The sequence below is a fragment of the Lynx canadensis genome, chromosome E2, assembly GCF_007474595.2.
Source record: "Lynx canadensis isolate LIC74 chromosome E2, mLynCan4.pri.v2, whole genome shotgun sequence".
Classification (NCBI taxonomy): domain Eukaryota; kingdom Metazoa; phylum Chordata; class Mammalia; order Carnivora; family Felidae; genus Lynx; species Lynx canadensis.
Window position 1 is genome coordinate 26,178,675 of NC_044317.1, and position 13,641 is coordinate 26,192,315.

Sequence of the window (13,641 nt, forward strand, 5' to 3'; positions counted from 1 at the left end):
CACACTCTCCAGTTCCATCCACGTTGCTACAAAGGGCCATATTTCATTCTTTCTCATTGCCACATAGTATTCCATTGTGTATATAAACCACAATTTCTTTATCATTCATCAGTTGATGGAAATTTAGGCTAAGCAGACATTATCAATCTATTCTTTTTACTCTTCTGTATCTCCTTCTTTATTTTCCTGTCTCTCTCTGAATTAAGCCATATAGTTTCTCTGATTCTTTGCCTGGTCAATATTTTTTTCTTCTTTTCTTTTTCCCTCCCCTGTCATTTCTTTCTTTGTATGGGATAAGGCTTCCTCCACCACCCCTCTCTTTTTAAATATTTTACAGGGTTACTTCAACAAACAAATCAAAGCACACCCAGTGGAAGGTCCAAACCACCACTATGAGTAGGGAGATAAAGCACAACAACAGACAGCACACAACACACTCCAAAAACACCTCCTGAAGGGCCAGACCCTGGACAGCGTATGACCTCTTTTCAATACAGTGCTCACAAGTGCAGGACACATATCAAGCTACTAAAACACATAAAGGACAGAAAACTAGCCAAACTGGGCTTTTGAGGAAGCCCAATCTTCCAAAGCAGACATCCAGATGTCCAACAGACCCATGAAAAGATGCTCAACACCACTCATCATCAGGAAAATACAAATCAAAAACCACATTGAAATACTACTTCACACCAGTACTTCACACCAGTCAGAATGACTAAAGTTAACAATTCAAGAAACAATAGATGTTGGCGAGGATGTGGAGAAACAAGAGCCCTCTTGCACTGTTGCTGGGAATGCAAACTGGTGCAGTCACTCTGGAAAACAGTGTGGAGGTTCCTCAAAAAATTAAAAATAGAATTACCCTACAACACAGAAATAGCACTACTAGGAATTTATCCAAATGATACAGGAGTGCTGATTAATAGGGCACATGTATTCCAATGTTTATAGCAGCACTTTCAACAAATTATGGAAAGAGCCCAAATGTCCATCAACTGATGAGTGAATAAAGAAAATGTGGTTTAGGGGCGCCTGGGTGGCGCAGTCGGTTAAGCGTCCGACTTCAGCCAGGTCACGATCTCGCGGTCCGTGAGTTCAAGCCCCGCGTCAGGCTCTGGGCTGATGGCTCAGAGCCTGGAGCCTGTTTCCGATTCTGTGTCTCCCTCTCTCTCTGCCCCTCCCCCGTTCATGCTCTGTCTCTCTCTGTCCCGAAAATAAATAAACGTTGAAAAAAAAATTAAAAAAAAAAAAAAAAGAAAATGTGGTTTATATATACAATGGAATACTATTTGGCAATGAGAAAGAATGAAATCCTGCCATTTGCAACAACATGCTTGGACCTGGAGGGTATTATGCTAAGTGAAATCAGTCAGAGAAAGATAGATATATGTTTTCACTCATATGTGGAACTTGAGAAACTTAACAGAAGACCATGGGGGAAGGGAAGGGAAAAAAAGAGTTTCAAACAAAGAGGGAGGCAAACCATAAGAGACTCTTAAATACAGAGAACAAACTGAGGGTTGATGGCGTGTGGGGGAGGGGAGGCAGGGAAGAGGCAAAAATGGATGATGGGCATTGAGGAGGGCACTTGTTGGGATGAGCACTGGGTGTTGTATGTAAGCGATGAATAATGGGAATCTACACCTAAAGCCAAGAGCACTGTATACACTGTATGTTAGCTAACTGAATGATAAATTATATTTAAAATAAGTAAACAAAAATTTTGCTTAAAAATTTTTAAAAAGAGTGATGGGAGTGGAAAAAAAAGAAAGAAAGAGAGGGAACATAAATTATATGTATATCAGGAATAAAGAGGAAATATCACTGCAGATCTATAAACATGTTACAGAATGATAAGAGAATATATGGACAACTTTATGCCAATGTATCTAACAAGTTGGATGAAACAGATACATTTTTTGAAAAATACAATTTACCAAAACTTATACAAGATAAAACAAAAAATCTGAAGAGCCCTATAGTTTTACAAATTTATTATAAAAATAACATTTTCCCTGTTTGTATTTCATACCTGGTATTTTAACAGAGTGTCTTAATGTAAAAAAAAAAAAAAAAAAGAAAAGAAAAATACACACGTTTATAAAGGTGGTTACAACAAAGGAACATTAATGCATATTTTTAAACATCTAGTATGTGAAAAGTGCTTTAAACGTATAGCTCACTTAATCCAGATGAGATGAGCATTCTGTCATACACATGGGAAAACTGATCTGGATCATGTTGCTTGGCCTCTCTGAGCTTCAAACACCTAACAAAGAAGGAAACTTAGAGCTGAAATCATGCACACACACAACACAACACAACACACACACACACACACCCTTATTCCTTCAACAAATGATGACCCATGGGGGCCCTAGGGATCAAAAGTAACTTTCTTTAAGTCTTTCTTTTTTTAATGTTTATTTATTTATTTTTGAGAGAGAGCAAGAGAGAGAGCACACCAGCAAGCAGGGAAGGAGCAGAGAGATAGAGAGAGAGAAGAGAGAAAATCCCAAGCAGGCTCCATGCTGCCAGCACAGAGCCCAACAGAGCGCTCAAACTCACAAACTGTGAGATCATGACCTGAGCCAAGATCAAGAGTTGGACACTTAACCAACTGAGCTATCCAGGTGCCCTTCTTTAGGTCTTTTTAAGCAGGCTAAGTCATCTACTAATGTTTATCACAAAAAGAAGGGATATATTTGAACTGATGATTGGGTGTAGGCTTTGTTTTAAAGAGGATCTGATTCCCGTATTGGAGTTTTTAGTGGCAAGCAAAATTGACTCTTCTATGTATAACAGAAAATATGTGTGCTTATCTCCACCACCTACTAGATTTGCGTCTTTGGCAACTTATTCAACTCCACTGACACCCAGCTGTAGAATGGGGAGTCACAAAGACTCCACGTGGGGTGGACTAGGGCTCTGAATTTGGTAACAGATATAAAACACCTAACACAATGCCCAATAAATGAGTTCCTCTGCCTGCCCCCATTTTACATGGACAAAGAAATGCTGACCCTGAAGATGGAGAAGGAAAATAAGCAATGATATAAGGCTACTTTAGAGTGGAGACAGTTTTAGTAGAATCAGAAAGCAGTTTCCAATAATGGGCCCCATCCACAGACAGCCCAAGATGTAGAGTAACAAGCATCTTAGCATTTTCAACATTTTTCTTCCATCATGTTAAAGGGTGAGTGACACCAGCAGGTGCAGAAGTCATCTTATCGGCAATTCCCACAAAACACCCTGGCCAGGCATGATAGCAGACTCTGAGGTAATGCAAAGTTATGTCAGTAAACAAGGCAAATATAGCCCATTGTTCTGAGATGCAGCCTGAATTCCAAACACACTCCTGTGTAAATACATGTGACTGAGGGAAGCAGGTAGGGGCGGGGGTGAGGGGACAGGGCATCATATGACAATTCAAACAAGCCCCTTTGACTCAGGATTGCATGCAATCAGGAAAGTCTGAAAAGTGAAAGGGAGACATCTAAAATATTTGTGCTGGACAATTTCCAGAGGTGCACTAGCCCATAAGGATTTCATGATTCCAGCGAACTGTTTATTCTACGTAATGAGCAGTCATGCGGGTAAGTAGAGAATCTGCAGAAAGAGTACCATGCATTTGCCAAGTGTCAATGCAGTTTCTAATTGAGCATCTCCAGTTGCCCATTCAGTGTTCATACAATCAAGTGAGAAAGTCTTTCCTAATGTCCTAAAATCTTCTCCACTGTAATCAGCACCTATCGTTTCTGGTCTTACTTCTAAGGGCAACATAAATCAAGACTCACTCTCCACAGTGCAACTCTCCAATATCCTAGTTCTTCATTCCTAGAAATGTCCTAGTTTGTCAACCTTTTACCTACAGGACCCCAGAAATACTTACTTCAGGTAGATAAGGGCTGAAGGACAGTAAAATTTTCACTTTGTTGCTTTTAATATGTTAAGTAGGCTCTACACCCAACGTGGGGCTTGAACTCATGACCCTGAGATCAAGAGTTGCAGATGCCTTAATATTTTACGTGTATTAACTCATTCCAAGCACTCAATTTTCTGACAAACCATGTATCAGCTTGATGATAAATACATTCATCAATGAAAAGGCCAAAATTTACTGAGTTCTCAGTATGTGCTTTAGGGGCTTTACGTTATTTTTATTACTTTATTTCATCTTCTTATCTATTCTGGAAAGAAAGTGTTGCTCAAACCATGTATGAGTGAACAAATTAAAGCCAGTCTAAGGTCACAGAGATAGAAGTTACAAATTTCCAAGATCAAATCCAGCTCTGTCTGCTCTAGAGTCCATGCTCAAGCCTGCCAGTTTCTTATGATCCTTGTTCAGTTGAGCTACAAAGCCAACTATAGTCATCTCCCACACAGGGTTACACAGGCTTAATTTTTTGTTAATCAACAAAGCACTCTGACACACATCAATTAAAGAAAAACAATAATTTTCTGAACTTCAAATCTGTGGTGTGCTCAGCCTCCACAGTTTTATCTGGGAGAAAGGAAAAGAACGAAAATGAGCATGAGAGAGTGGGAGAGAGAACTTGCCCTTGAGGGACTTTTGATGGAATTAGGAATTTGAAATACATTAACTTAATTCGGTTAGAAAATATTACCAGGCACACCACTGTTGTTCAACATAGTACTGGAAATCTTAGCCTCAGTAATCAGACAACAAAAAGAAATAAAAGGCATACAAATTGGCAAGGAAGAAGTCAAACTTTCACTCTTCCCTGATGACATGATACTCTACGTGTAAAACCCAAAAGACTCTACCAAAAAAACTTCTAGAACTGATACATGAATTCAGCAAAGCCGCAGGATATAAAATCAATGTACAGAAATCAGTTGCATTTCTATACACCGATAATGCAGCAGCAGCAGAAAGAGAAATCAAGGAATCTATCCCACTTACAACTGCACCAAAAACCATAAAATACCTAGGAATAAACCTAACCAAAGAGGTAGAAAAATTACAAGGCGTGACATGATAAAATGTTAAAAAGTGTAAGGCCATGTAAACTCAAGGAACATAAAATCAACACGAAATGAGGCAGCCTTAGAAGGCTCCATCTAAGAGCTGGAATGTAAATCAGTTCTTATAGGATAAGTCAAATAAGGATAGTCAGGTAAGCAAGTACAGAAACTGCCGTTATTCAGTCTACCAGCCAGTATTCTTGATTACATGTCTCAGGAACCAATTCTAACTTACAAGAACTTATTGGAATGATATACTACACCTCACACAATCAACAGGAAGTGGAGAACAAAGGTAGGAAAATGGACAGGAAGCAAGGGTGGCTACAGATCAGTAAAACACAGCCAAGTTTATTTGGTAGGATTAGTCTGAAGACTACACCACTCACTAGCAACCAGAAGTCTCTGGACAGCTGATACCACCATAAAGGACTCTTCCCTCAGCTATTGTAATCATGAGTTTCTAAACTGCTCTTCAACACTTGTATAACTCCCTCAAGATTACAAACAAAAGAGAAGGTGGAGGAGGAATAGGGGGGAAAAAGGAAGAAACATAAGAAGGGAGGAGAGGATGAGAAGAAATAAAGACAAGGGGGAGAAGGAAAAGTCCTTGTTAATAGATTCCATAAAACCGGTGTCTTGGATGCCCAAGTGGGGAAAGAAAGATTCCCCCCAATTCCTTAACCCAACCACCTTCAGCTTCTGAAACATGAGGCACTCCTACATGATATATAATAGTGAACCTATTCTCAACAGAAAGTGTTCATTCTGGGTAGCCTCAAAGTTTAAACTCCCCTCCTCCCTTAAAAAAAAAATCTCCAAAAGGCCTCGAGATTTCAACAAGTGCTGAACTCTTAGTTTGTTAAGAAGTTGTGCATTTTATGTATGGTTAAACAATGTTTGTTTGAAAAGAAGACACATGAGGATCCTGAGAAACTTAACAGAAGACCATGGGGGAGGGGAAGGGAAAAAAAAAAGTTAGGGAGGGAGCCAAACCATAAAAGACTCTTAAAAACTGAGAATAAACTAAGGGTTGTTGGGGGGTGAGAGGGAGGTTAAAGTGGGTGATGGGCATTGAGGAGGGCACCTGTTGGGATCAGCACTGGCTGTTGTATGGAAACCAATTTGACAATAAATTTCATACTAAAAAAAAGAAAAGAAGACACATGAAATTTAAAGTATCTTAAGTTTGATTTTAGTGTTCCATGTATTCTATACAGAAATTCTCTAAGAATTTCTAGGATCTTTTAATGCTTCAAGAACCAGCATCATGATTCCCAAGGAGAAGTATAGCAATGCTGGAAATTCTGTGTTCCTCAATATTAGCAGTTTTATATTTTCCAAGAGCTTCAAAATGCCACATGGAATACATCCATGAGAAAGCTAGAAAACACTGAAGTCTTAGGAAAGCAAATTCCCTAACGTAAAAGAATTTTCTGTCAGTGGGCTGCTGAAATTATCATGGAGACTAAAGCACAGAAACCAAAGATAAAGTCAAGTCACTAAAGACTGCCTAGAAGATGGAAAACAATATGGAGGCTCCTCAAAAAAGTAAAAGTCATATGATCCAGTGATTCCACTACCCAAAAAAAAAATACGAAATTCCATTTACCCAAAAAATATGAAAACACAGATTCAAAAAAACTCCCTATGTTTATTTCAGCATTATTTACAACAGCCAAGGGGCACCTGGGTGGCTCAGTCAGTGATCTGAGCCACTGAGTCAGTGGCTCAGACCTGAGCATCCAACTTCGGCTCAGGTCATGATCTCACAGGTCATGGGTTCGAGCCCCCACTCTGGGCTCTGTGGTGACAGCTCAGAGCCTGGAGCCTGCTTTGGATTCTGTGTCTCCCTCCCCCACTTGCTCTCTGTCTCTTTATAAAAGATAAAGAAACATTTTAATTTTTTAAATAAAGCTTTACAATATCCCAGATATGGAAGCAACCCAAGTATCCATCCATAGATGAATGGATAGAGAAGATGTGGTATATCTATCTATATAATGGAATATTATCCAGCCATAAAAAAGAATTAAATCTTGCCATTTGCAATAATACGGATGGATCTAGAAGGTATAATGCAAAGTGAAGTAAGTCAGAGAAAGACAAATATCAGATGATTTCATCCGTGTGTGCAATTTTTTTTATTTTTTTAAGTTTATTTCTTTTGAAAGAGAGAGAGAAAGCACAAGAGCACATGGGAGGGGCAGGGAGAGAGGGAGAAAGAGAGAATCCCAAGCAGGCTCCACACTCTCTGTGTGGGTCCCAATGTGGAGCTTTAACTCACAAATTACAAGATCATGACCTGAGCCAAAATCAAGATTCGGATGCTTAACTGACTGAGCCTCCCAGCCACCTCTCACCAATTTAAGAAATAAAACTAATGAGAAGAAAAGAAAGAAAGGAAGGAAGGAAGGAAGGAAGGAAGGAAGGAAGGAAGGAAGGAAGGAAGGAAGGAAGGAAGGAAGGAAGAAAACTAATGAACAAAGAAAAAAAGAGACCAAAAAACCCCAGAACCTTAAAGACAGAGAACCAACTGGTAGTTCTCAGAGGGGAGGTGGGTGGAGGATGAATAAAATAAAGGGGCTTACAAGCACACTACCACGATGAGCCCCGAGTAATGTACAGAATTGTTGAATCATTATATTTTACACATGAAACTAATGTAACTCTGTTAACTATACTGGATTTTTTAACAAAAAATAAAATAAATATTTTTAAAAGAATGCCTATATCCACATAGACAATGACTCATATATAAATATACTGTGGCCAATAGGGTAAGGAGATTAAAATTATTGAGACCCTACTCTGTGTCTATCCATGTATCAAGAATTTTACATGTATCAATTTGGTCAGCAAATTTATGTATGTGCCTTAATTTCTAGCCATTTACTTCACCTCTTTAAGCCTCATGTTATCCATCAGTAAAACTGGAACAAATATTCTTACCCCAATTATCACACTGGATTGTTAAACAGATCAGACAAATGCATAAATGTAAGAAATGTTTCAGAAACTCACAGGCAAGGGGCTGTGCTGGTGACAGTTACATTTGATGGCTAAGCCCCCATCTGAGCTCTCCAAACATTCAGGGCAATGTTCTGTTCTTTGCTTTGCTGCTCCTCTGAGAATCTCAAGCTGGAAGCTAGCATACTTTTAAATGCAGCTCTGCTCGCTCCAGGACACAAATCCACTCTGTAAAAGATAAATTGAAGCTTGTTCCTAAAAGTACACTGGAAGCTACCAAGGGAGAAGACTTATCAAAGAGAGGACATCAAGATGTCACTCATTCCTCCCATCTGTACCTGTGATTGAGAAAAATGTTTCCTTTAACACAACTTGATATTTGAAAAGAAAATGACAAAATGAGATCCCTTCCCTTCATCATTTACATTATGCCATAGGGGTACATATTTGATCTAAGACATTTTGATTTATGCCGGTTGGTAGGATGCACCCAATAATGGAAACAGTCTATTCCTAGGAAATGTGTGCGTATAGATATATATACACACATATCCATATGTATGTGTGTGCGTTAGATCAAGTAACTCTCCTGCTCAAAAGTACCCAAATGTTTCCTATCATATTAAGAATGAGATACAAATTCTTCACCATGGTAGGTCTACAAAGTGGCCGTTGAACATCTCTCCAACTGCATTTTCTGTGACGTTCCCCATAACTCACACCGCCCAAACACGTTAGTTGCCTTGTTCCTTGAGCAATTAAGAATACACCTGTCTTGGAGGCTTTGCTTTTACTATTTTTTTGGTATGAAATACTGTTCAGCCTGTATTGCGTGTTTCAGTCCTAACCCTCCTTCAGGTGTCTCCCTTCAGTGTCACCTTCTCAGATGTGCTATCCAAACATCCTTTCAAAAACAACACCAAGGACACCTGAGTGGTTCAGTAGGTTAAGCCTTTGACTTCAGCTCACATCACGATCTCACAGTTTGTGAGTTCAAGCCCCACAGTGGGCTCTGTGCTGACAGTGTAGAGCCTGCTTCAGATCCTCTGTCTCCCTCTCTCTCTCTCTCTGCCCCTCCCCCGTTTGCATTCCCTCTTCCTCTTTCTCTCTCTCTCTCTCAAAAATAAAAAAAAAAAGGTAACACCCTTGGTTACTCTTCCACTTACTTTCCTTATTTTCCTTCATCTCACTTATTACCATCTGAAAATACATTATATATTGGTTTCCCTGTTTGCTGTTTATCTCCTCCACTAGAATCCAAGTTACACAAATGCAGGACTTTACCTATTGTGTGCCTGGCATTATTCTAGGCACTAAATATGAATACAGTGAACAAAAAAAAAGACAGCCAATGGGTATTGTGAACAAAAGAGAGGAAAAAGCATTCCCAATAGGAAAAGTTTGAATGCACATCTCCATGTCTTTCCCAATCTCAGGTTACTTCAGTACAGGCTCTCAAAAAACCACATCCTTTTCTTTCAAATAGTTGGTTTATATGTATTTATGAATTTATTAGTAGATGAGTGCCTGTCTCCCCTCTAGGGCTACAAGCTCCATGAGAACAGAGATCACCTCTCTTTCTTTATTTATATTTGTCTCCCTAGGTCCTTACAATGCGTGTTGCAAAAGACAAACATTTGCTGGTTGAGCCAATGCACGCACTGATGAATGCATGTCTGGTAATGAACCAGTTATGGCCCAAAGCTGAACATTTGCCCTCCACTATTGAACAAAAGGCTTCCCCATGAAATAATTCCCATTACTTAAAACAGTCATTTATTTTCGTCATATACCTTCTTTTGGAATCATGGTGTCTAGGAAGCATGATATGGAGAAGAGTAAAGATTGGTATTTAGACAGCCCCGGATTCAAAACCTGATTCCCTCACCTAATAATCTCATCTTATAGTTTATATCTCTCTCAGAGTTTTCATATACAAAATGGATATCCCAATACCTATGTTTTAACACCATGAAGTCAAAATAAGTTCAGGTATGTTTAATCTGAAGATAAACTATGGCCCCTCTGGGCCAATCTCTGTGCTGTCCAGCCCTAAAATTAAACTTGGGAATTATGAAGAGAATCCATTCTTCACATGTATCTTTAAAGATATATATTTAAAAGGATCAAATTCCTAATTCGCAGCACCTCTTGGGAATCCTGTGGCCATGGCAGATCCCTCATAGGACTTTCTCAAACTTTCCACCAGTCCCATAACTCTTTCTCCTTTTTCTCTCACCTCTTCATCATTCCATCTTATTTAGGCTTTTTATTGTGATCTCCTGTTCCCCTCCCCAGGTTCCCTTCCTCCTCTCTTCATCCAGGCCTCACAGTTACCAAGTGAGATACAACTACCAAGAACAAAATAAAACGAGCAAAAAACTCATCCAGTTGGTGGAATGGGAGGAAAGCAACACCAAAAATAACATAGATCTTATCCCTCAAACTAAAAACCAGAGAATAAAGGAACCAGCTTAGATTCCTGAGCTAAGAAACACTGCAGCTAAGATTAAAGCTCGGGTTTGATTCTGGGGACATACCAGGCCTTATTGGGAGATTCTGAAACCCCAAATCTGCCTACAGCTTAGGTTCACCTGACATCACATCCCAGTCGATGAAGCAGGAGGGAGGAAGTTCATGCTGCTTAGTTCCTTTTGGCTCCTTTTTGGAGGATTCTAAGTAAAGGAACATGAGACACATTCACATATGCATTTATATTTACTCCTTTCAACTGGTGGCCTCCAGAAAGAGAGCTCAGTGGCAGGGTTTGATTTAGCAGCAATCAGCTCGTTGCCATGTTAGCTCTGTTTAAAAAGGGCAGGCCACGTCCATCTGCTCCAGCCCATCGCGTGCTGCGCCGATTTGGTGAGGTTTATCATCTGTCTCTAATAGCAGTGGGCCCCAGAAATGGCACAGAGCAATTTTCTGCTTTCATTTCCACAGCACTTGAGAAAAATCTGGGGGCATTTTTTTAGTATGAGGCAATATTTCTTAATGTTTTTATCTCTAAGAACTGCTACTTAATTCTCTCCTTGACTCACTTTCAAAGTTTAAGGCAGAGTAGACTATCTGGTGGTCCGGGTCTGACCAGGAAGAATAAAAAGGGGAACTAGAGGGCTGAGCAAGGTACTCAAAATAGGGTAACTGAGAAAGTGGGTCAGCCCAATCACAGAGCAATTTCTGGCTGAAAAACAAAACTACTTCCCCATCCTTGTATCTGGCTTAAGTTTACAGAATTATTTCCTTGATTCATATATGTTTGGTGCCTCAGATTCTGGCATTTCTTCTGTCTTTGTCATAAATGTTAACATTTCTATCCATCTTTTTAAATTTACAAGTTCAGGGGTGCCTGGGTAGCTCAGTCGGTTAAGCATCCAACTTCGGTGCAGGTCTCATGATCTCGTGGAGTGTTGCGTTTGAGCTCCGTGTTGCGCTCTGTGCTGACAGCTCAGAGCCTGGAGCCTGCTTCGGATTCTCTGTCTCCCTCTCTGCCCCCCTCCCCCACTTGCACTCTTTTCTCTCTCTCTCTCAAAAATTAATAAACATTAAAATATAACAAAGAAATGTAGAAGTTCATATTCTAAAAGCATAGCAGCTAGTTTGTTGATGCTCTCAACATTGAGAGAACCGCTAAAACTTTTCATTGCTTGCAATCTCCTAAACCACACATTCTTAGCTGACATAAAGTGGCACATGCTATTGAACTTGCTGCCGTCAGGTCATATAACATGATCATCCTTCAGAGCCACTTAATTTTCTTTCTACTGCCTATATTCTAAGGCTTCCACAAACCTGGTGGTTTATTTAGCTATCTGTAATTGTCCACATACTTCGTTTACAAAGCATTCACTTAGACATGATATTGCAGTCAATACCCTTGTACCTTAATATTAAGATGCTATTGAATAACTGATAGAAGTTTGTTCCTTGGCCTCCTGACGGTAGAGATCTAATGTTTACCCTTTGGATGGCAACCAAAATTGACCTCAGGACTTGGAACCCCACTTCATGTTCCAAACAGAGTCAACAATCCCCTTATGGCTCAGCCCTCATAAAAACGCAGATGTCCTGACTTGATTCCATTAAAACAGGTGGTTGCTGCCTTCCTAATGTCTGTCAATAAAAGGGTTCCAGGCACAATGTGGAAGTATATGGCTTGGAAACAAGGAGTTACTGAATAAGTTCTCTTAAGTCCATTTTCTCTACTGACCCTTCTAACACTACAAATGTTGGAGCATTACGTTAAGGAGAGGAGAGACCCTGTAACATGAGGGTAGTGAGAAGGAGGGGAGGGGAGGGGAGGGGAGGGGAGGGGAGGGGAGGGGAGGGGAGGGGAGGGGAGGGGAGGGGAGGGGAGGGGAGGGGAGGGGAGGGGAGGGGAGGGAAGGGAAGGGAAGGGAAGGGAAGGGAAGGGAAGGGAAGGGAAGGGAAGGGAAGGGAAGGGAAGGGAAGGGAAGGGAAGGGGGAAGAGCAAAAGGAAAAGCTAGTTCCACATCTCTCTCCTCTCAAAAATACACATAGGGTCCTTTCAACAGGCTGGTGAGATTCAGTCATTGAAGCACTTCTTCGAGACCATCCAATTGAAACCCTCCCTGGGAATAATAAGGAAACTGTGAACTATTGAGAAATTATATGGCTTTCGGGGTCAGCTTTCCCAAATCCCCACCAGTGCTCTTCTCACTCTACCTTGCTATTTTTTGGTAAAATTTTAAACTTACATCTATCAAGGGGCACCTGGGTGGCTCAGTCTGAGTCTAGATCGCGGCTCAGGTCATGACCTCATGGTTTGTGAGTTCAAGCCCTGTATGGGGCTGTGCGCTGGCAGTTTGGAGCCTGCTTGGGATTCTCTCTCTCTCTCTCTCTCCCTCCCTCACCCCCCTCACTCTCGCTCTAAGTAAATAAAAACGTTTAAAAAATTAAACTTACACTTATGGAGAGTTTATTAACACTGAGCAGAATCACTGTGCATATAGTATTTGATTTAATATCAAAGCATTCCTTTTAAGCAGCCACCAGTACCATCTGAGCAAGGCCACTTACCATCCCTAAGGTCTCCCTGAACCTGCCGGTGCGGGAGCTGGAGCTGCATACAACCACACTGCCTCTCAGATACTTCCTCACACACGGTGATTGGAGCTCAAACCTTCTCATTGGCTCTAAGAGCAAAACCACAGATGTTCCTACTCCAACACAATAAATAATGTGCTTTTCTAGGGGATATATTTTAAAAACAAGCCCAAAAGAGATCTTTACAGAAGATGCAAACCTTTGTGAAATAAAAGGTATTTTCAGCAAAATGGAAAGTCTCCTGTGCATATTATAAGTAGTTTGGTGTATGAAGACAAAATTCTGGCAGGAAAAAACCTGGCTCGTTATGTAGCCATAATTTAAGAGTTGTACCCAACAACAGAGTTAGAAAAAAGAAAGAAACCACTTATAGGAAGTTATCAACGAATATAGATCTATTACACTTTGAGTGGAAATGATCTATTTATAGCACACAAACGTGTCATGTCTTCTTGGCTATTTTATGTTCCCATGCAGGAACTTTGAAAAAAAAGAGCGGAGAATAGCGATTGCAAATAGTCTGATTATCTTGACAACTGCCATCCAGCCTCTCAGGCTCGACACTCCTGCAAGCCTCTTCAACAACCCCATGAAATTCGGAGCCTCACTCGG